Source organism: Sapajus apella, unplaced genomic scaffold, assembly GCF_009761245.1.
Source record: "Sapajus apella isolate SASKATOON/1434 unplaced genomic scaffold, GSC_monkey_1.0 scaffold51, whole genome shotgun sequence".
Lineage (NCBI taxonomy): Eukaryota > Metazoa > Chordata > Mammalia > Primates > Cebidae > Sapajus > Sapajus apella.
The window spans coordinates 4655594-4680070 of record NW_022436991.1 but is presented as its reverse complement, the minus strand read 5'-3'; positions in this window follow the sequence as shown (position 1 = coordinate 4680070).

Sequence of the window (24477 nt, the reverse complement as noted above, 5' to 3'; positions counted from 1 at the left end):
TGAAAGAGGCAGGTCTTGTAAGACATGCCTCGGCAAATCCATCTAATTCATCCGAGAATGCTCTTAGCTGCAAGTGATGGAACAGCCAACAAAGACGTCCCCCCTTTCTCGTAAGGTCAGAAGGCTGCTGACCTTAGTTCAGCATTCAAATGGTCTGAGGCCAGCAACTCTGTGATTCTCAGGGCTTTCTCCTCAAGGTCTGCTCTCCTTCCAGGCATCATGTCCAGAATCCAGGTAACACAAAACAGGAAACACATGTGTGTGTCTGCATGTGTGATCATATTTAGAGTAATGAATTCAGGGAGTGTACCAGATATATCTGTCCTTTTCTTTTTTTTTTTTTAAACTAACAAAGCAGAAACTTTTGGAAACCTCTCCCAGCAAAGTGTTATCATATCCCTGGCCATATCTATGTCATATAACTACTCCTAGCTCCCCAGAAATCTTGGAAATCAAAAGTTTCAGTTAGCTACATTTCTACCTTGAACAAAATCAGATTTCTTTTTTAATAAAAAAGAAGAGTGAATCAATGTCAGCTAAGCATCCTCTGAATTATCAGTGCAAATCCGTTTGGGCACCTTGAATTCCAGTTCTCTCCAAGCATCTCAGGTGCACAGCCGGCACTCCACAGGGATTTCTCCCTGTCAGGGTAAACCCTAACTTCCCCTCCGGAGTTTTCAAATACCAACAGTGATAAAGGATAGCTGAGGTATGCATAAATTATTCATCAAGGTTTGTACTCTTTGATTTTTCTCTAGGAGTTGATATACAATGTAGTTTTGTTAATAACTAGAATCTGATTTGTGCCCCTGATGGTTTAAATATTCTGCCTGAGGAAATATCAATCACCTGGCATGTAAATGGAGTTCATCCAGTGGAACTGGAGTTGGAGTAACAGCCACATCTCAAAGAGACCCTCACATATATGTTGATTCTAATTCAGTATCTAATTCTAATTTATGTGTTTGTCTGCCTGGACCCTTGTAGCAGGTCTGCTGGAAATCCTTCATCTCAAACACTCTACCAATGCTGAACCCAGAACTCTTGCTAAAGTAAACAAGGAAGCTATGGAAGGGGATTTTTAAAATAACTTTGTTATTTGTTTTAATAAAACAACCCCAAAAGGCTGGGGTTGGAATCCTGGCTGTATTGCTTACGTACTTTTTGACACCAGTCAGTTTATCTGATCTCTCAAGACCACAGTTTCCCCAAATGACCGGTAAGAACATCAATACTTACTTCAAAGAGTCATTTTCCAAGTTAGGTAATAATGTTTAAGATAAGCTATCTAGCATGGTCCCTGGCACATGACAGACATTAAAGAAACATTATTCCTGTTAGCATACTTTATTTATTTTTTTTTGTTCCTTTTTTTGAGACAGAGTCTCGCTCTGTCACTCAGGCTGGAGTGCAATGGCATGATCTCAGCTCACTGCAACCTCTGCCTCCCAGGTTCAAGTGATTCTCCTGCCTCAGCCTCCCGAGTAGCTGCGATTACAGGTGCATGCCACCACACCCAGCTAATTTTTGTATTTTTAGTGAAGACAAGCCTTCACCACATTGGTCAGGCTGGTCTCGAACTCCTAACCTCGTGATCTGCCCACCTCAGCCTCCCAAAGTGCTGGGATCACAGGCAGCATTCTTTTAAGAAAGCAGAGAAGAAGCGTTACTGAAATGCTAGGGGTTGAGTCTAGGTCCTGCTGCTCATGGTACAGAGAGATTATCACTGAGACATTGAGTATTACCAGGGAAGAAGGCTTTATTCAGGTGCTGCAGTCAAGGAAATAGGAGATTAGTCTCCAATCCATCTCCTCAACCAGCCAAAATAGGGGTTTACGTGGCAGGGAAGAAATGTAACTATGTTTGGGGAAAGTAGGAATTAGGAAGAAGTTAGAAAGAGGTCAAAAGGTAGCAGGTGGTCATTAGGCAATCATGACAGGTGAGGGTCTGGCACCTCATTTTCCAGATGTGGTGACCTGGTGAATTTCAATTCCTTGATACTATCTGGGAAGCCTGACGGTCAGTTTCCTGAGACAAAAACTCAGTTAAGATAAATTTAATTTTCAAGCTTTAAGACTGTGAGGGGTGGGCACGGTGGCTCATTCCTATAACTGGAGCACTTTGGGAGGCTGAGGCAGGTGGATCACATGAGGTCAGGAGTTTGAGACCAGCCTGACCAACATGGTGAAACCGCATCTCTACAGAAAACACAGTATTAGGCTGGGCTCCATGGCTCACGCCTGTAATCCCAGCACTTTGGGAGGCTGAGGCAGGCAGATCACAAGGTCAAGAGATAGAGACCATCTGGCCAACATGGTGAAACCCCATCTCTACTAAAAATACAAAAAAATTAGCTGGACGTGGTGGCTCACACCTGTAGTCCCAGCTATTTGGGATGCTGAGGCAGGAGAATTGCTTGAACCCAGGAAGCGGAGATTGCAGTGAGCCGAGATTATACCACTGCACTACAGCCTGGGTGACAGTGCAAGACTGTGTCTCAAAAAAAAAAAAAAAGGAAAATACAATATTAGCCAGATGTGGTGGCACAGGTCTGTAACCCCAGCTACGCAGGAGGCTAGGGCAGAAGAATTGTTTGAACTCAAGAGGCAGAGGTTGCAGTGAGCTGAGATTGTGCCATTGTATGCCAGCCTGGGCAACAAAAGTAAAACTCCATCTAAAAAAAGAAAAACACACACATAACACAACAAAAAAGATTGTGAGGATCAATTTCTATGTTTATCCAAAAGAAAAAATTCTATGGGACAGTTGGGCTGGTTTCAGTCTCCCCTTTCTATTTATCAATTCCTCAGTTATGAGGAATCTGGTCATTGATCTTTCTGGCTGCTTTATGCTAAGAAGGGGTAAGAATTTTAAAGGGGCTAAGAACCGATCTACGTCTAGGGGCTGTTTGTATGTCTGGCAGGGCAAGAGGCAAGACCTTTTCCCAGGTAATATTTGTCTCTTGGCAAATTTTAGAAAGAAGTTTATAAAACTGCTTGTGACTCAAAGGAATTTCCTTTGCCATCTAAGAGCTCACATTCTGGCCTGGGTGTCCCAGCTCCCTAGGCTCCAAAGCTGAGTTGCATCTTCAGCACTGGCCTAAAATGGTCATCTCTTTTTAAGGTCTGTGTAAGGACACCTACAGCCAGCAAAAAATAACATTCATAACTAATCTAATCCCTTAAAAATTGGTCCTTACGTTCTGATGTGCCCACCTCTTCTACATTTGCCCCCAGGACTGGCAGGATTGAATAGTTTTTATTTCTGGTCTTGTGTCTCATGAAAGTAGTTCATTTTGACTGACACCTTCTCCTGGGTCTGAAGATGGGGATTTGATTGTTGTAAATATTCAAGATTTATCAGTAGTCAGTACCTTTTTCAGAAGTCAAAGACCTGTAATGGCACAAGGACTTTAAAAGAAATGCAGAGGCCGGGTGCAGGGGCTCAAGCCTATAATCCCAGACTTTGGGAGGCCAAAGCAGGTGAATCACTTAAGGTCAATAGTTAGAGAGAAGCCTGGCCAATATAGCAAAATCCCATTTCTACTAAAAATACAAAAATTAGCTGGACATGGTGGCACATGCCTATAGTCCCAGCTACTCAGGAGACGGAGGCATAAGAACTGCTTGAACCTGGGAGGCAGAGGTTGCAGTAAGTCAAGATCATGCCACTGCACTCCAGCATGGGTGACAGAGTAAGAATCTGTCTCAAAAAAAAGAAAAGGCAATATAGAAAGTTATATGGATATAAAAACTCAAAATATTAGTTTTCCTAAGCATTAAAAAAAAAAAAACTAATAATGATGGCATAGGCATTATCTTAGTAATACATAAAATCTGCTCCTTAGACCAGTCACCAAAAGGCAAAGAAAGACCTAAGGAGAATCAATCACACTCCACTGCAGTGTGATTGATTCTCCTTACAGGAAGCCTACTTAGATAACCTGAAAGTGAAACCCAGCGAACAATTTAGACATATCAAGAAAATCCAAGTGTACAGAATCAAGTTATACTGCCGGGGCACATCACTGTTCTAGACCCTCAAGATAAACATTTCACCATCAGGCAGTTAGACAGCAGCAGTTAGAACCAGAGGTAAAAAGTTACAGAAGCTGACAAAGATATTGAAGGAGAAAGTTATCGTCTCAGAGAAACTTTTCAAGTGAAAGAAAAAATTGAAAGCTACTAGTAAGACACAATACAATTAAACTTCTGAGATGGGAATGGAGAGGTTTTCAAAAAGAAACAGATTATATAATGAAAATCACAATCCCTTATCAAATATACATATATATATATATGTACATTTTATTGTACTTTAGCTTTAGGTTCCAGGATACATGTGTAGATCATGCACGATTGTGGCACAAGTACATACATGGCAAGGTGGTTTGCTGCCTCCATCCCCCTGTCACCTATATGTGGCGCTTCTCCCCAGGTTATCTCTCCTTAACCTCCCCACCCCCCTGCTGTCCCTCCCCTAGCCCCCAGACCATAGACCCCAGTATGTGATGCTCTCCTCCCTGTGTCCATGTGTTCTCATTGTTCTCTATGAGTGAGAACATGTGGCGTTTGATTTTCTGTTCTTGTGTCAGTTTGCCGAGAATGATGGTTTCCGGATTCATCCATGTCCCCACAAAAGACGGGAACTCATCATTTTTTATGGCTGCATAGTATTCCATGGTGTGTATATGCCACATTTTCATTGTCCAGTCTATCATTGATGGACATTTGGAATAGTTCCAGGTCTTTGCTATTGTAAAGAGTGTCACAATGAACATATGTGTGCAAGTGTCTTCATAATAGAATGATTTATAATCCTTTGGGTATATACCCAGTAATGGGACTGCTGGGTCAAATGGAATTTCTATTTCTAGATCCTGGAGGAATCGCCACACTGTCTTCCATAATGGTTGAACTAGTTTACACTCCCACCAACAGTGTAAAAGTGTTCCTATTTCTCCACATCCTCTCCAGCATCTGTTGTCTCCAGATTTTTTAAAGATTGCCATTCTAACTGGCATGAGATGGTATCTCAATGTGGTTTTGATTTGCATTTCTCTAATGACCAGTGATGATGAGCATTTTTTCATATGTTTGTTGGCCTCATATGTATCTTCTTTTGAACAGTGTCTGTTCATATCCAAATCAGCATTTTAAGACAACCTTGCTCTGATATAGGAGACCAATCTAAACTTATTCGTCTCTCTCTCCCCTACTTATTGGTTTCTTTCTACTTGATTATAAATAACCTTTCTAAGTACATGATTTTAATCAACCTTTAGGTAAGTTCTGAATTTTCAACAAAATTATTCTTTTTTTCTCAGTAAGAGCACATCTTCTTTGGCACATTTTACATACAGAATTATTATCTATTAACTAGAGTTCTTATTCTTAGTAACCTTAAATTTCAGTGATTACCTAAAAAACAAAAAATTCTGAACTGTCTATCAGTATTAGCATTTTCTAGATGAGAACATTTCACAATTTTTAAAAACATATTTTCCCATATCATAACCCTTTCTTATTCAGAAACGGCCCACCATCCCATGAACATCAATTTTTATTTTTTTATTTTTACTTTAAGTTCTGGGATACATGTGTGAAAGTGCAGGTTTGTTACATACACTTGTGCCATGGCGGTTTGCTGCATCTATCAACCCGTCATCCAGGTTTTAAGCCCTGCATGCCTTAGGTATTTGTCCTAATGCTCTCCTTCCTCTTTTCCCCCACCCCACAACAGGCTCTGGTATGCGATCTTCCCCTCCCTGTATCCCTGTGTTCTCATTGTTCAGCTCCCACTTAAGAGCGAGCACATGCGGTGTTTGGTTTTCTGTTCTTGTATAGTTTGCTGAGAATGGCGGTTTCCAGCTTCGCCCATGTCCCTGAAAAGGACATGAACTCATTCTCTTTTATGGCTGCATAGTATTCCATTGTATATATGTGTCACATTTTCTTTATCCAATCTATCATTCTGGTGAATATCAAGTGTTCACCTAAGTAAGAACCTTAAACACATGGGTATGTTCACCAGTAACGCAGAAGACATAGCTGCTTTTATCAAAATAACAAGGTTAAATTTGTCTTTGTATCAAAAAAGTCAGGAAACAAAGATTACTTTCTTTTGGCTGAGTGTATGGTTTTGCAACCTTCTGTGACAAACCCTGACACCTCAAAATCTCTGGCATAGACAAATATAACACCCAAACAAAAATGTATGCTGACAATTCTGAAGACGTTGCTATTTCCATTTCGCCAATAATTTTAAAACCAGTTTATTAAGGATTTACTTAAGTTACATACACTTGAAAAAACGCTTACACTTATTTACTTAATTTATGAATACTCATTTAATTATAAGCCAGTTTGGTACCACCTAAAAACATCCAATGAGAATCAAAAATAATTTTAAGATTTTAAATGACACAGAAGGTTCATGTATAAGCATTTATCGCATTCATATGTACTCAACTATTTAAGAGTTTATCTAGATTACTTACATATGTAATATAAAAACCATGTAAAACAACACATCACACACACACACACACACACACACACACACACACAAATAAAAGTCCAATAGCCTCCACCTCAGAATCTAGCCATGAGATAGCAATCAATGTAAACTCACTGGTTTATGAACATGTTTATGTGGCTAAACTTAGTTTGCCCCAACAGGTAATCCAATGAAGGCTATGAACCAAAATTTTGGGTAAAGCAGTCTCTATGGCAGTTCAATCTTGAAAGGCCAAACCTCCCCAGCCTACAAAGAACACTGGAGTCAAAGGGCACCACAGAAGAACATCATATACTCACAAGGCACAACCCTTCTTGGAACAGCAGCGTAAAAGCCTGGATACATGAAACTTCATCCGGCTTTCCTGTTCAACAGCATATGAATCCAACTTTAAGACAATACGACGATTCAAAGACCTTCTGAGACCAGAAAAGATTGGGCACATCCAGGGTAGTATGACCATAGATTTTCCTTCACTCCATTGGCCCACAACTACATTCAGACCAACACCAAAGAATGCAACCAAGTGGGCTACACTCTGGGATGGACCCTGCCCTCCCATGACCACATCAACACACACACACACAATCACCAAAACACAATCCAACTGTAGCAGCAACAAGCTCCATGAATATCCAGCTGAAACAGTCAAGGTGCTTTCCTCTCTCAAAAGGTTGAGCATATTCAACCTACAAATAGAAATTCCTTCCGAATTTCCCAAATTGAAAGAAGTCATTCCTGCTGTCTGGTACCCACAGAAGACATTCAGTCATCGACAGCCAGATGTCAGCTTTCAAAGGCTGTTCTTCCTAGGCGATCAGGAACGCAGTTGGAGCAGGTAGCAGGGGAGTCACGGAGAGAGACTAAAACCCATCTCTGGCTCAAAGTGGTCAAGCAGCTGCTTAGAAGGGCTTCCAAAATTCTAGCCCCTGCAGCTGAGCCACAAACAACACGTTCGCAGTTAGGCAACCAAAATCTGTTACCAAACTGCCAGGAGTTCTGTGCTAGGTCCTGTTGCTCACCACACAGTAAGTCAACTACTGAGACAACAGATACTGCCAGGGAAGAAGGCTACAGCCAAGAAAATGAGAGGTTAAGTCTCAAATCCATCTCCCTAACCAACTAAAATTACAGGTTTATATAGGAGGGAAGAAATGTAACTACATGTGGGAAAACAGGAATTAGGGAGTGGTAAGGAAGAGAAGTTGGTCAACAGGCAGCAGGTGTTTGGTTAGGAAAACAGGAATTGGGGAGGGGTAAGAAGGCAATTATTGGCTGGGCACAGTGGCTCAGGCCTGTCATCTCAACACTTTGGGAGGCCGAGGCAGGCGGATTACTTGAGGTCAGGCATTTGAGATCACCCTGGCCAACATAGTGAAACCTTGTCTCTACTAAAAGTACAAAACTCAGCCAGGGGTCATGCCTCAGTTACTTGGGAGTCTGAGGCATGTGAATTGCTTGAACCCAGGAGGCAGAGACTGCAGTGAGCAGAGATGGCACCACTGCACTCCAGCCTGGGCAACAGAGCTACATTCTGTCAAAAACAAAAACAAAAACAAAAAGAAAGCTATCTTGATGATGGGTGCATGGAATATGCACAATAATGAGTGCATGGAAAATGCAATCTAATTAAATGTGCTTCAGGGAATTGATACTGCATTATCACGAGGTCGCCTAAGCAACTTTAGCCAAAGCTTCCAACAATATCGTGACAACAGCAAGACAACTCCTCCTGCCTTGCAGACATAGGTGCACACAGAGATTTGCTTTAATCAGTCTTACAGATGAGCCGCAGAATAGTCATGTAACAGAATCAGGCATTATGTAATAGCAGAACAAACACAAATAGCCCGTGAGACCAGCAGCCTGGCATAAATTACTAAGAGCCATGAAAGGCACAGCTGTATCTAAAGCATATGATTACACAGATGCACACACACCCAGAGAACCTATCAAGAATGCATGATGACTGTCTTCAAAGTTTCCCAGATTAGGCACACAAGAAAAATGAGTCTACCCCCTTCCAAGACAATGAATAATGGTAATAATACATTTATTGAACAATTAATATAGATTAGGTATGTTGCTAAGCAATTTACATGCATTGCCTCAGTTTCACTCTCAATAATCCTTTGGGTTGGACACTATAATTACTTGTATTTGACAGTTGAAGAAACTGAGGCTCAGCTCTCCAAGTTATACACTTGATAAATGACAGAGCTGGACCTTCAAAAGAAGGTCCATCTGAGCCCCATACTTTTAATGACACGTCATTACAAGCTTGAGCTTCACTTTTATGTATAAAGAGAGGCAAACCTCAGTATTCCCCAAACTTTCCATCATTCAATTCCCATCTCCCCGCTATGCATCTTTTTGCCCAGTTCTTTTCTGTCATCAATGAACACATCCCAAAAAAAGAGTAACATTACTGCAGTGTGACCCTTGGTCACGTGTTCCCAAAACATCTTCAAGCTGTGCCTAGCCTTGTCCACATCTTTATGCCTTTGAAGTCATTCCCTTACAGAGGAATTGGAGGCATAGAGGGCTTCTAAAGACAAAATAAAACAAAAGAAAAGCAGAAAAAACCCGCCTTGGTTCAATCTAGACTTCCCTCCTCCCTGCTATGTAAACTGGAGCAAGTCACTTAACCTCTTTGAGCCCTCCTGTCTTTATCTGTACAATGAGGATACTAGTACATATTTCCTAGGAACTCTCATTAGAAATAAATGAAAATTTTTATGCATAAAAATTTGAAAGATATGGATGTGCCCAACACACAATAGGCAAAGTAACTGTTATTTTCCTTCTCCTGGCTTTGTATAAAGAACACATACTTATCTTTGAAAACCCAGATCAAAGCCTCCATCTTTTGTCACACATGGGTTTTTTCACTCCATCCTCTGTGCTCTGGGAACTCTGTATCTCTAATTAGCACTTTCTACATGGATTTTTATCTGTTTACCAGACTATCTTTACTATTAGAAAGTGAGCTCCTCCAGGGAAAGGCTTTGTCTTCTTTCTGTGTGTATCCACAAAGTCTATTGCTGTCCAATCACTGTGTAGAATAAACCATTGTTTGTCAATTGCATGCATTAAGCTGCATTAACACTCACTCATCCATAAAACCACCTGGAGGGGGTGTCTTTTGGAGAGCAGAGCTCACTGCTCTTTTGCTTGTGTTTTGTGTATTGTCTCACATCCAGCCTAACAGCATACAGTAAATCTGAGAGAAACCAAGAATAATTGAGCAATACAGCTTCCTTCCTTTCAGCTCCCACCCTGTGCTATGCACTGGCTGTTTTACATATATCATCTCTAATTCTCATAGTGATCTTGCAAGGTCATTGTGACTGGAATAAGAGGATGAGATATTAAATTATACTTGCAGTCAGTCTCCTCCCCACTCCCTGCCTGTAAAAGGGAAAAGATCTTGGTCCATCTCATGAGATCTTCCTTGCTAGGCAGTATATGTCAATTTGACTGGGCCATGGGGTGCCCAGACATTTGTTCAAAGATTATTCTGGGTGTGACTGTGAGGATGTTTGTGTAGGAGACTGATATCTGAGTTGGTAGACTGAGGGAAGCATATGCCCTCTCTAGCGTATACAGGCTTCATCCAATCCACTGAAGACTTAAATAGAACCAAGAAACTGATCCTCCTATAAATAGAAGGGAACTCCTCTTGCCTGGCTGTTTAGAGCTGAAACATTGGTCTTTTCTGGTCTTCAGGCTCAAATGGAAACATCAGCTCTTCTTGGGTCTCAAGCCTGCCAGCTTTCAGGCTAGATTTTATATCATGGGCTCTCTTGAATCTCCAGTTTCCTTACTACTGGGACTTGCAAGCCTCCAAAATCACGAGCCAAGTCTTTATAATGGATAGGTAGGCAGATAGGTAGGTGGGTAGACAGATATAGAGGCAAACAGACGACAGACAGACAGATGGACAGAAAGAAAAATACACACACACACACACACACACACACACACACACTGCTGTTTCTGTTTCTCTGGAGAATGCTAATACAAGAAGAATCCAAATAGTAATAAAATGGAGGTAAAAATGAAGAAATAGGGACTTATTGGATCTATATGTAATAATTTTTAAAATGCAAAAGCAGGGGCTGGGCGCAGTGGCTCATACCTGTAATCCCAGCACTTTGGGAGGCAGAGGCAGGCGGATCACAGGAAGTAAGGAGTTCAAAACCACCCTGACCAACATGGAGAAACCTCGTTTCTACTAAAAATACAAAATTAGCTGGGCGTGGTGGTGCATGCCTGTAATCCCGGCTACTCAGGAGGCTGAGGCAGGAGAATCGCTTGAACCCAGGAGGCAGAGGTTGAGGTGAGCCAAGATCGTGCCATTTTACTCCAACCAGGGCAAGAAGAGCAAAACTCTGTCTCAGAAAAAAAAAAAAAAGGAAGAAAAGTGGGAAAACACAAGAGCTTGCCAGATTATATACAAAGAACCTTTTGGGGGCAATACAGAAAAAGAGGAGAGAGTTTACAAGGAATCATTCCTAAGAATGTAAGAAACTGGAGGCAGAGAAATACAGAGAAACTTCCTAAGAGATATTTAGGACATCAGAAATGATTCTTACCTTTGTCATTTTCTCAAGAGTTTGAATAAAGCCTTGATTTGTTTTCAACATTTTCTAATAAAAATGAGGCATTATGTAAGACAGGGCCACACAGGGTCCTAGTTATGTGCAGGTCACAGTTATACAGATTCTCATGTATAAGTTCAACATTTGGGGTGGGTTGTTGGTTTATGAAAATCTCTCTTTCTCTCTTTCCCCTTCCTTCCTCTTTTCTATCTCCATCTCTCTTTCTTCCTCCCTTCTCCCTGATATAACCAATTTATTCAGCTACAGATACAGAAACTTATTGAACACAAGGTGGCCACATAGAACAAAGGCTACTGCAATGTGTCTCAGTTTAGCTTCCCTTGGCCCCCGGTGTCTCTGAAAGGTGCATATTTACATAAATGCAACAGATTTAGAAGGTCACATTTTTACTACTATTCTTGGTTTTTGTAATTTTTGTATACTCAAGGTATGCATTAGAATTGCAAAATGACTTTCACTGACAAGCTATGCATTTCTATTTAATAATTTTTTGGTGAAAAAATGAGTACGCTCTCCTGGATCTCAAACCTAGATTCTGTGTTGGCTAGGCACATGTTCTTATCAGCGGTAACGGGGGGAAAAGCACAGTCCATCCTTAAGTCAGTTCTTACGTGTCCCTGAAAAAAAATATCTGCTACTAGCACTCCAGAAAACTCATTTCGCTGCTACCAAAGCTTGCAAAGTTATTATTAACCATCAAGATGTTACCAAAATGCCAGGGGTTCAGTGTAGGTCCTACTACTTGCCACATAGAAAGCCAATCAATGAGACAACAAGTATTGCCACGGAAGAAGGCTTTAATTGGGTACTACAGTTGAGGAGATAGAAGCAGTCTCAAATCCATCTCCCCAACTGACCAGAAGTGGTGGGTTATACAGCAGGGAAGGAATGTAGCTATGCACAGGAAAATAGGAATTAGGTAGCAGTAAGGAAGAGGAGTTTGTCAACAGGAAGCAGGTGGTTGATTAGGAAAACAGAAAATTAGTGAGGGGTAAGAAAGCAATCATGATGAATGAAGGGTTTGGCATCTCATTGTCCAGATACAGTGATCTGTTATTTTTTCATTCCTTGATACTAGCTGGGAGGCCTGATGGTTAGCTTTCTGAGGAAGGAACTCACATAAGATAAATGTACGTTTTTCAAGTTTTAAGACTAGAGGTTCAATTTCTATAGTTATTCTACAGAATCGTAAACCTTAATTCTATGGAACAATTGGGCCAATTTCAAAGATACTTTAACTTATAAATAGCAGAGACAGAAGATGAATCTGGATCCACCTGACTCTAAAGGTCATGATTTTATAGTCTTATCTCTGCAGAGCCAGTTTGTAGAAAATAGGCATCAAATTATACCAATACAACTCCTAAAGAGGAGTAAGTCTACAAGCCAATTCGGCTCTCAGGAGGCACCTAGTCAATGTTTTTTTGTGCAGTAAACAGCCACAGCCTTCCTCCAAGGAATCCAAATGGAGCATCTGGTATACCTGTGTGGCTAGTCCCTAGGGAAGCCAGATCTTTTGAAAATGAACCCAATTTTAAGCTTGGTCTTTGATCAAATAACTCATCAGACAAATTCTCAATTGGCAACTAGGAAGCATAATATAAGCTTTGGAAATTTATTATGAAAAAAACAATACATCAGGTAATTCACTCTCTTTGGAGGTTTCATGTCAGAGGTTTTCATCCTAAATTTTACTTTATTTTGCTCTGAATAGAAACAGGCAATTAAATATGACCAGTGAAATTTGTTTTTAAGATTAAAAAGGTGCTAAGGCTGTATGGGAATGATCCAAAACACTCCAAATGTCAAATAGGAATGGTCATAAAAAGGAAAGTTGAATGCTAAAGATAAATTGCTGCAATTGGAATGCCATAAAATGTGATAGCCTTTTTCAGAATTTTAACATTCAAAGGGTATTAGAACAGCAGACAGCCCTTGAGATTTTTCCCAACATCCTCACCTCCAAATCTCCCAAATTGGTGAAACTAATGCACAACCCAGAACTTGAGACCAAATTTCTCAACTCTCAGGCCAGTGAACTCATTCATTAATTTGCAAGGTAAGAACTAAATATTTATGATCGATGACTTCATTTCTACTCTTGTGTTAAATTTCACTGACACCGCTAAATATTTCAGAATGCATGCTCATTAGAAAACTTCCCAGCACCATGCACAGGGAAAAGAGTTTAGGAATGGTCACAATATCCAGGGATATTGTCTACATCTGTTTTACTTAGAGTATGTTCCCTGATGGGATACAGTTAAGTAACATTGCATACTTGCATTGCATTTCCTTCTTGAAGATTCTAGATTCTCTTTACCTAATTAAAAGTTCATAGACATTCATCTGTAAAGGGAACATCTGGCATTCTCTAAGTCACGCAGCCTTGTGATTCGTTTGTTAGTAGTACTTTACAAACGAATCCAGTCAAAGCAACTCCTGAATCCCTCCATATTCCCAAGCCTATGTCTAAATTTCTTTTTTTTCTGATAAAAATAAAATTTTGGGAAACTAGAATATGACATTTTCTCCATCCCAGATAACAGGGTTCTTCTGGGTTAAAGTAGGTAACCTTCATAGTTTCATTCTTGCATGAGAATGGTCCTGTAAATGCATGTGGGGTTAGGGAGATGACTGCGTTCCAAGGAGTTTCAACTGTTTTTTAAAGGATGCAGAACTAGTGGGGGGAACTAAGAAAATTGAAATACAGTATTAGAAGCGGAGGAATAAAGGAGTTTCTGAATATGTGCTTAGCATTGTGCATGACAGACTAAATCAATACGTCTCAGATTCCACTGTGTGTGGGAATCACATGGAGGGTTTATTAACACAGAGTTTGGGGCCCCACTCCCAGGGTTTCCAACCAGAAAGCTCTGGGTGGGGCCCAAGAATCTGCACTTCTAACAACTTTCCAGGTTATGCTGATGCTGCTGATTCGGGAGCCACACTTTAAGAACCATTTGTCTAGACCACTGGTTAGCCTTAAACATCTGGCACAACCATTCAGGCCCCAGTCTTCAGGTTTCTTCTTAGCATAAAATCTTACTGTGCATGACATCGCTATTGTTGTCAAGGTGGCCTTCAGTCCCCACCCAGCACCCATGTTCACACTTTTTGGCCACATTCTCTCCATCTTCCCTTAGAAAACCACTTCTCCCACACTGTCTTGCTGGGAAACTCAGTCAAGCTACTTCCACTCTGACCTGGGCAGAGTGGATACCTGACCAAAGCCATGGAGAGGCCCAGCTATAATCTAATACCTGGAGTGACTATGCAGGTAGAGGTAAGAAGAGGAGGGGAGGCAGAGATTTCACCGTGGCTAGAAAACCAACACCAAAAAGAAGCCACCATGATTGGATCTTTTTCCATGTATCTCAAGGTCCCATTTTTTTGAGCAGCTTTCAATAGAGTCTCATCACAGATGTCAATATATTACTTACTTTCCAAATGCATCATTTTAAAAATGAACCCATTAACCCAACCCAGTCATATTTCTAAGCCAATCAGACTCCTGTGCCTGGGAATTTGAAAACAAATGCCTAAATCAATTCCTAACACAAAGTCCCTAACCAACTGGAGCCCAACCGTGGTGCCATGGAAAGCCGGTCTATTAGTTGCTGCTACAGGGACCCAGGAGCTGTCCCCAGTCCTGTCTCCCAGTAAGGTTGTCCAGCATCCCCTTTACTTCTGTGTCTCCTCATTTCTCTTTCCTAAGTTCCTTGTTCGCCTAAGTAAGCTAGTCTGTTTCTGTGGCTTAAAACCTAAGATTCTCCCAACATAAGAGATATGGAACTCCATACTTAACACATAAAAATAATATCTCTGGATAAAGAGGGAAGTGGGGACCTATGACTGAGACAACTGGAACCTGTAACACATACTCTCCCTACCCCAAGAACACCTCCAATGAGTTTCTAAATAGCCAAAAAGTTTTGAGGGGCACAAACAGGAGATCTTGGCTTATAACATCTGCCTGTGCTTTAGGCTCACTTTGGCAAAAGTTAACAGTTTGGATGGATCTGGTCATCTTAAAAAGCAGTGGGTAAAAATATGACCCACTTCCCTGTGAGTTTTAATTATAAATCCTTGTATTAGCTCAGCCCCAAAAGGCCTCACAAAAGTATATTTGTGTATAACACGATCCTCCGGTGCACTGGGTTGTATTACTCATTTCATCTGCATAGATGGAATCAGATATTTGGCTCCACTTCCATAACATACATCCAAAGGCTTATTTCCTCCAAAAGAAGTACAATTGGAAATAGCAGCGATTGAGCCAAAACACATTAATTTCAGCACACATCGTTAAAGAGCAGACATCAGCAAACAGGCAGCCGTTGAGGAGGCCCACACAACAGAAGTACGAGAGTGCTTACAACACTGCCGCAAATAGAAGCTGCCTCCTGGAGGTTTCAAACGAGAAAAGAAATCCACATGAATAAGCTTTGTCTTAAAAAAAAGAGTTTTCCATCCTACAACTTTATAAGACAGTTCATCTGAAATAAGTCACTGTCTTTGGAAAACAAAGACCCTTCACCAAATTTAGTACAATTTTACTTCTAGAGATGGATGCTTCACCATACAGCATAAGGACCCCAGGAAATCTGAATCCCACAAGTTGAGGGTCAAACGATTCTGTTCAGGAGACGTTCTGACTTTGAGAGTGCTAGATAAGACTATTCTCAGAGATCATTTTGATTAGGACTCACCACTCAAAGGGTAGAAGGTCTTAGTCTGATTGCTACATCAATCCAATCAAGAAGTTGGGGTATAGGCCAGGCATGATGGCTCACACCTGTTATCCCAGAACTTTGGGAGGCTGAGGCAGGCAGGTCACTTGAGGTCAGGAGTTCAAGACCAGCCTGACCAACATGGTGAAACCCTGCCTCTACTAATCATACAAAAATTAGCCAGGCATGGTGGTACATGCCTGTAATCCCAGCTACTCAGGAGGCTGAGGCAGGAGAATTGCTTGAACCTGGGAGGTGGAAGTTGCAGTGAACCGAGATTATGCAACTGCACTCCCCCCTGGGCAACAGAGTGAAACTGTGTCTCCCCCTGCCAAAAAAAAATTGGGGCATAGACCTTCTGAGGGCCACCCACTTAATTTACAGAGGGACGACTCCAAAGACCACATAAACCCCACTTAGGGGTCAGAATCTCAGAAGCAGAGGGCCAGATCAGTCTACCTGGGAGATAGGACCATTCAACAGAGAAAGGGCCAAACAAGGGACTCGGATACTCAGGGGACTTATCAGTCTTTTCTAGGAATGGGGAGCTCAGACCAACTGGAGAAGTTCAATTAGGTTTCAAAAGCAAATTCTCTACAGAATAATTCTCAGCTTGGGTCATTAATCTAAGAAAGAAAGTTAAGGCTAAAAGGAATTATAAGGCATGCATCGCATGCTTACTCCTAGGTGGGAAAACCATTTCTAGCCCGGGCTGAAGACAAAAACAAAAGATGATACTTGAGCCCTATTGAGAAGAGGAGTGGGAGTATAGATACCCAAGAAGTCTGACACCCTAAGGGAAAAAGATGCTGATCTACCCACGTTTATCAGTATACTACTTCTGCTTCTTCTGACCTTACCTTAGCCTTCATCCAGTGAATTCTCAAATAATCACTGAACATCCATATCCTGAGATGTCCCCACATTTTCCTATAAACTGCCTTGTTTGCTTAGCCTTGGTTTCTGTTGCTTACAGTCAAAACACTTTAACAGACACAATTTCAAGATCCTTAAAAGAAAAAAAATCCCCTAGCCTTCATTATCTCATGCTCTTCCTCGTTGGTTTAAAATGCCTACAAACATGTGCAGCTCCATTTGAAGAAATAAAAATTCTCTAATTGCATTTTTGCACCCAGACATCTGCATGGTATTTCACAGTTCGCACAGTATTTTCATAACTTCGCTAATTGGGAAGCCTTAAATACTTGTAAGGTTAAAAATAAGGAGGATTATTGGTGTCATTATCTCAATGTTACAGATAAAACAGAAAGTCTGTGAGATTAATTAGCTTGTCCCAGGATCTCACGGCTCAGGCGCTATGCAACAACATTTAGAGCCAGGTGTATCTGAATTTTCTCCAAGAGTCCTAGATTTGCCATTCATCTTTGAAACCTCTTTATTTCGTGTCTCAAAGCCTTAATTTTTGTTGTTGCTGTTGAGACAGAATCTTGCTCTGTTCCACAGGCTGGAGCACTGTGGTGCCATCTCTGCTTACTGAAGCCTCCGCCTCCCTGGTTCAAGTGATTCTCTTGCCTCAGCCTCCCGAGTACCTACCTGGCATTACAGGTGCGTGTCACGACACCTGGCTAATTTTTTGCACTTTTAGTAAAGACTGGGTTTCACCATGTTGGCCAGGATGGTCTTTATCTCCTGACCTCGTGATCCACCCAACTCGGCCTCCCAAAGTGCTGGGATTACAGGCATGAGCCACTGCACCCGACCAAAGCCTTAATTTTGTCACCCAACATTGTATATCCAGGAATACAACTAACTGGACTCTGGGCCATGGAAGGACTTGGACCTGAGTTGTGTGTGATCTTAAACAAGTTACTATTTAACTGTTCTAAATTAGATTCTGCACCCCACAGAACAGATTTTTTTGTTGTTGCTGTTTTTTGTTTGTTTGGGTTTTTTTTTTTTTTTTTTTTTTAGATGAAGTCTTGCTCTGTCACCCAGGCTGGAGTGCAATGGCGTGATCTCAGCTTACAGCCACCTCCACCTCTCGGGTTCAAGCGATTCTCCTGCCTCAGCCTCCCGACTAGCTGGGATGACAGGTGTATGCCACCACTCCCAGCTGATTTTTGTATTTTTAGTAGAGACAGGGTTTCACCATGTTAGCCAGGCTGGTCTCAAACTCCTGACCTCAGGTGATCCATCCTCCTCGGCCTCCCAAAGTGCTGGGATTACAGGTGTGAGCCACTGCGCCTGGCCATAGAACAGATTTTTGATGCAGTCCAAATGAAATTATGTGCAAGGATTTGTACTTCACAACAAAACAGTCCACAATGGAAGGTCATTCATTGACTACCATCCCTCCAGTGGGCCAAGGAGATTGAGTTTTCATAAAAGGAAACTTAAACATCATTTTTATTTGGTGTCCTTTCCCGCAAAAGAGCAATGTGAAAGATTCTAACATTCCTGATGTGACTGAGAGAAGTCTTAATCAAACTCTCTAACCCAGATCCGTACTGACTACGCTCTCAAGACCATCATCCTTCTTGAGTAGGAGTAACACTTGAATATCTGGAGTCACTTAGGCTTGAAGCATGAGCAGATGTCATTATAAAAATGTTACCTACGGAAGGTAATGAGTGCACGGAACCACTGTCAGCTTATCTGCATTGAATTACAACATTAGCCAAGTCAAAAAAGATCCTTAGAGAATGGGACACAGGATACACAAGCTTTGTTGGAAACAAAGTAAAAGAACGCTGTCTTTGCACTTTTCTCCTCGAGAAGAGGAAAATTTCTTACAATGGAATTCCTCACAGTGGACCATTGATTAAAACCCATGTATGCCTAGTGTTCCCTTACTGGAACGCTAAGCATGTAGGAGTTATTTATATCCTATTGCTCAAGGTCATCGCCAATGTCTGATTTTTTGTACCTGTCTGTAATTCAAAAAATTGCAACCTCTGGCATAAACGGGTTTAACACATCTGACACCTAAATCCTGACATTCATTACCAGTGTGGTTATGGGTGAGTTCCTCAGTTTCTCCTATTTAAAAAAAGGAAATAAAAACCCTGCTTCACCTACATCTTAAGACTTTTGTGGGGACCTGGGAAGGCAGAGCAACCATCAGGTCCCAGAAAGATGTATCGGGCACAGAGTAAGAGAAGTGAGAGATAAAGAAGAAAACAAGTCTCTCATTCTAGATGGTATACTGGGAAAAACACTGGACCACTGATGAAAAATCCTGAAAGTCATTCTTTACCAGTGTGGTTGTGGGTGAGTTCCTTAGTTTCTTCCATTGAAAAAAAGGATATACAAATCCTACTTCTCCTGCATCTTAAGGCTTTTGTGGGGACCTAGTGAGCTAATGGAAGAACAGGTACTTTGAAAGGAATTGTGATTATTTGGATGTAGAAGGAAAGATGCAGGAGGTGTCACTGGTTGACCCCCAAGTTTCTGACTTGACAAAGCAGGTAGATGAGATAGACACCCTAGAAGAAAAACACATTTGAGAAAAAAGAGGCGGAAGCTGTGTGGAGTTTCCTCTGTTAGAGGGATATCCAAATGGAGAGGTACAATAGGCAGCTGGATGTTCAGAACACTTGGGCCAGGTGTTCTCCAGAACTGGTCCAATAACCAGAAATCCATCCCTCTCTCAACTGGAGTTACTTTGACTCTGACAGCTGCTGCGCCATGTACTCTATTTATTATTACTAATTCCCCAGGGCCCAAAGACCCTTCTACAGGACTCTCTCATTCCTTTCCACATAAATCAGCAGAAGAACTACACTAAGTCCCAGGTGATAAATGAAGCCCTTCCCCAAATAGTTTGGCTTAAGCCCAAATCGGCAGCTTGCCTGTCGATCTACTGTTCATGTAAATCATTCTTGTCTCTTATGACAAAATGTTAATGACAAAATATAGGTGATCCTCCAATGGAGGGAAGAGCTGTATTTTTGCAACTGGAAATTAGAAATGTATTATTAACCATGAGCATTAATTATATATTTTAATGCTCACAGGCGAGAGGTGATGGGGCATAATTTGCAGAGAGGTGTAGGGGGCCCTGAAACCTAGCGCGATCATTTTATTAGGCACAGATTCTATTTCCTGCGCCCATGAATATTTCATTCCGAATATTTACTCCATTTTATTATTCAGCCATTCTTCCTTGGCTAAGCCCCAGGTTTAGACAAGTCTTCTCTCTTTCCTGATCTTGTTCTTGAGAGAGTGACACTTATCCAGAGATGATGCATGATTCTGAGAAAGGATATCCCAAAAACCAAATTACAATTTGCTCCGTCCCCGGGAAAATCTGTATTAGCAGTGGAGGCCCTGTGACTGCTTAGGGCTGTACACATTCTATGGGAAAAGGCCATGAAGTGTCTTAAGTGTTAATATCACTTGCTCTGGAAAGCCTTCCTAATCCTAATAATCTAATTCTCCAGTCCAAGATCAGATCCACAGTGCAACGTCCTGCCCTGTCAAAGCCCTCCACGAGGTTGTCCTAATTACCTGTGACTAATGCACGTCCCTCTGCAAATGTGCTCATATTCTGGATGCAAGACCAAGCGTAGATTTCAAGAAGTATTCAGCTCATCAGAACTGAACATTTTAACAAATATTCACATATGTAAACACACAACTTACATGCTTGCAAATATGATAAACTTCATGGGAGTAGATGTACTTGACCCATGTGCAGTTGTATCCCTAGAATGCACATAAGTTCACCCTTACTTCAATGCATTTCGTTGAAATGAATTCTGTGAATTCTCAGAATGAGCTGCAGAATAGTCATGTAACAGAATCAGACATTTGGCAGCTCTGGTAACCTTGACTATTCACTCCACGAACAGAATATTATCTTATTCCTTCCTCACAACCTCACAGCAACATACTTTTCATTCTGTGCACTTCTGGTAGAAGTCAGACGAGCTTTAGAGAGAAGACAGAAGCTTAAGAAATAAGCTCTTGGCCAGGTACAATGGCTCTCACCTGTAATCGCAGCACTTTGAGAGGCTGAGGCGGGTGGATCACCTGAGATCAGGAGTTCGAGACCAGCCTGGCCAACATGGTGAAACCCTGTCTCTATTAAAATTACACAAATTAGTTGGGCATGAGGCGGGGACAATTACTTAACCCGGGAGGCGGAGGTTTCAGTGAGCTGAGATCACGTCATCCATCCAGCCTGGGTGACAGAGCGAGACACTGTCTAAAAAAAAAAAAAAAAAAACAAAAAAAACAAAGAAGAAGAAGAAATGAGCCCTTAAGGGCACATGCTGGTACATGCTAGAACTGGATTTGAACTAAAGACCGATTCTGAAGTTTATGTATATAAGACCACCCAACCCATCCTTGGGTGAGTTTGAGAAAGTCTAAGAAAAGAATGGTAACAAAGAAAAAATGACAATAACCCTAATTGTAAACAACAGCCAAGTGCCATTTATTGATGACACATTAAGAGCTTTACACACATTATTTCATTTAGTTCTCCCAACAATCACATCAAGTAGATATAGTTATCTTCCTTATTGATGAAAAAAAAGAGTCTCAGAGAGGTTAAGCAACTTGCTCAGGCACACACAGCTTCTAAGTGTGGGATCAGAAGTCACATCCTTCTGACTCCAATGGAGACAAATTTTCACCTTGGCATTGAAACAGCAGTTTTACAGACTTATGTTGACTTTTTTCACCAACTTCCCAGAGAACTTCTAACTACTCTGCATTACACTTCCTAAATTATTCTATTCCTGCTGCACCAGACTACAGGCTCAAAGTTGTGGTCCTGGAATCCAATTTTTTGCCCTGGGCTCCACAGAGCCTATGGGCCCACAGAATCTACCTCTTCTCCAGTCCAAAAGAGTTCCCTGCCTTGAAAATCCAGTTCTGTCTAGGTAAAAATACTCTCCTGAAAAAGGGTCTATAAGAGATTTTATTGTGGTTCTCTTTTTGGACATATTTAGGGACAAGCTCTCTAACGATTCATAAAGGCCTTTAACATCAGTTTTGCAGTCAGTACTAAGACCTTCCCAGAAGACTAATTGAAATCCTACACAAATAATGTGATGTTTAATTGCATGTGCAAATAAAATTATGCAAAAGCCTCTAATTAGCGTATAAAGTTCAAAGGACTATATTTTATAAAGCATTTTTTAATGATATGGGAACATTCTTATGCAAGTATGTTAAGAAAAAAACAGCAGGGTGTGAAACTGTACACAGTCTACGATCATAATTATGTAAATTATCTAAAAGCGAGAGGCAGGAGCAGGGGAAGAACTTGAAGATAGCTACACAAAAGTGCTAAGAAAGGTCGCTCATAGACGGCGTGACGGAGACTTTTAATTTTCCTTTTTTATACGTTGTGGAATTTTCCAGATTCTCCTTGGTGAAAATATTTGCCTTTGGCCTAGGGGGAAATAAACACTGATGTAACTACAATGTGTTAGATTATAATATTCAAATTTACAGAGGTCTAATATTGTAGACTGGATAGCGAACTTGAAAGGAGAAGAAAGTTTTCAGGTTTTGCTTCTGTATCCACTCGCCCCATTAGACAACATTTTGTTGACATAATATTTTATCTTTGTTCTTTTCCTTCAGAGCTGATGCAGTGAGAATATTTGTGCAAACAAGCCTACCTGAGGCCAATTACAGCTCTCCCCCCAACCCTGGAAGACGGGAGAAGAGAACCATCTCATTCCTCTCTCACCCCATCCGATACATGTATTTAGGCTGAGCGCAGATGACATCTGTCCAGACAATGCATAATACTGCAATCACTTCTGATTAGTTTCCTGTTACCACAACACCATCCACCTGTGTTACAGGGGTGGCTACTGGGGTATGCTGGAAGGAGGAAAGAAGAGGAGATAAAGGCAGTTATTGTAATTTGAGAATCTGTACTATCTTTACAAAGCCTTTTCTTTAGAATCCAGATCCACGCAGTCTCCCTTCCTCACATGCAGACATTCCGGATGTGGGATGTGCTAGGCAGCCATTCAAATTTCCTACATTTCTGTGGGATGGACTGTTTGTCTTAATTTACATTTCTCTAGGACCTTAGGAGCCATCATGTCAGTGAACAATAAATAGGTCCCAGCGATTGTAACATGATGCATGTAATTTGCCACTGACATCTTTCCCCTGAAAATAGCAATGAGGAAAACACAGTTACTTCTTTCAGACCAGTGTTGAACTTCCTATTCATCTTCTGAGCAACTCAGTTTTTTGAGTCACTCTTTATTTTGTATTAATAAAACCTTGATTTAAAAAATCAGGAAGATGTGTTATGAAGGCTGTCAGTCCATTTTCTAACGATCCAGATTTCCTTCTTCAAGGCCAAAGCTGTAACTTTAATATTAAAATACATGTTCATGCTGGGCCTTACCAATGTTGATTAAGCCAGGGATAAGGCAAGGAGCAGAAAAGATCGACAGTGTATTTTCATTCAATCTCTCTTAAAATAATGATGCATGCAACTTCATGTCATTACTTTTTAATGATCTTAGCCTAGTTAATAGCAGAGTAATATTCCAAAAAGGAGCAGGAAATTATTTCCACATTTAATTTTCATTGCAAAAGTGAAAGGAACTTTTGATTTTTTTTTTCAGCCAGAGAAGCTGTCTGCTGCCTACAACTGCATTAGGTCTGCTACATTACAGCTGAGCTAATGGATCAAAGCCAAGTGATTAGTTTCCTACTCTTTTAAGCATTTCTAAGTGCCAACTGACTGGCTCTCAAAGACTTGGACATGGCTTTTCAACGTCTCCCTGAAGTTTGCTTGATTTCCCATCAAGGCAGGGCCTTTTGACCTTGCAACTGACCTGAGAGGGGATTCATTATATGTGTCTCTTTGGATGTCTGAGTTGCACCGAATGATTAGAAAAGGGGGTTCTAGGAAGTGTAACAGAATATTACACAGTCCGGGCACAGTGGCTCAAGCCTGTAATCCCAGCACTTTGGGAGGCTGAGACGGGCTGATCGCTGGAGGTCAGGAGTTCAAGATCAGCCTGGCCAACATGGTTAAACCCCATCTCTACTAAAAATTTGAAAATTAGCTGGGCATGCTGGCATGCACCTATAATCTCAGCTACTTAGGAGGCTGAGGCAGGAGAATCGCTTGAACCTGGCGGGTAGAGGTTGTGTGACCTGAAATCACACCATTACGTTACAGCCTGGGTAGCAGAGCGAGACTCCATCTCAAAAAAAAAAAAAAAAATTATACATTATGAGTTTAGGCCTTTGGTATACAGCAGTGGACATCACAGAGATGGTTCCTTATGTTGGAGCTCATGGCAGTAAGGGTATTACATTTCCTCCATTCCAAAATGCTCTTCTTTATAGGAAATACAACTGATACAACAGAGCCTTCTTTTTCAGGAGAAAGGAGAAAAAAAGCAACAAACTGACATAAATATTGACATCAATTGTAAAATGCATCTCAGATGACATCAAAGGCAAAAAAAAAAGTATGTCTTTGAAACACAATGAGAGGCCACCATATACCCAACAGAACGGCTAAAATTAAAAAGACTGACAACACAAAACACTGGCAAGGACGCAGAGCAAATATAATTCTCACGCATTGCTGATGGAAGGGTAAAATTGGCCAACCACTCCGGAAAAAGTTCTGACAGTTT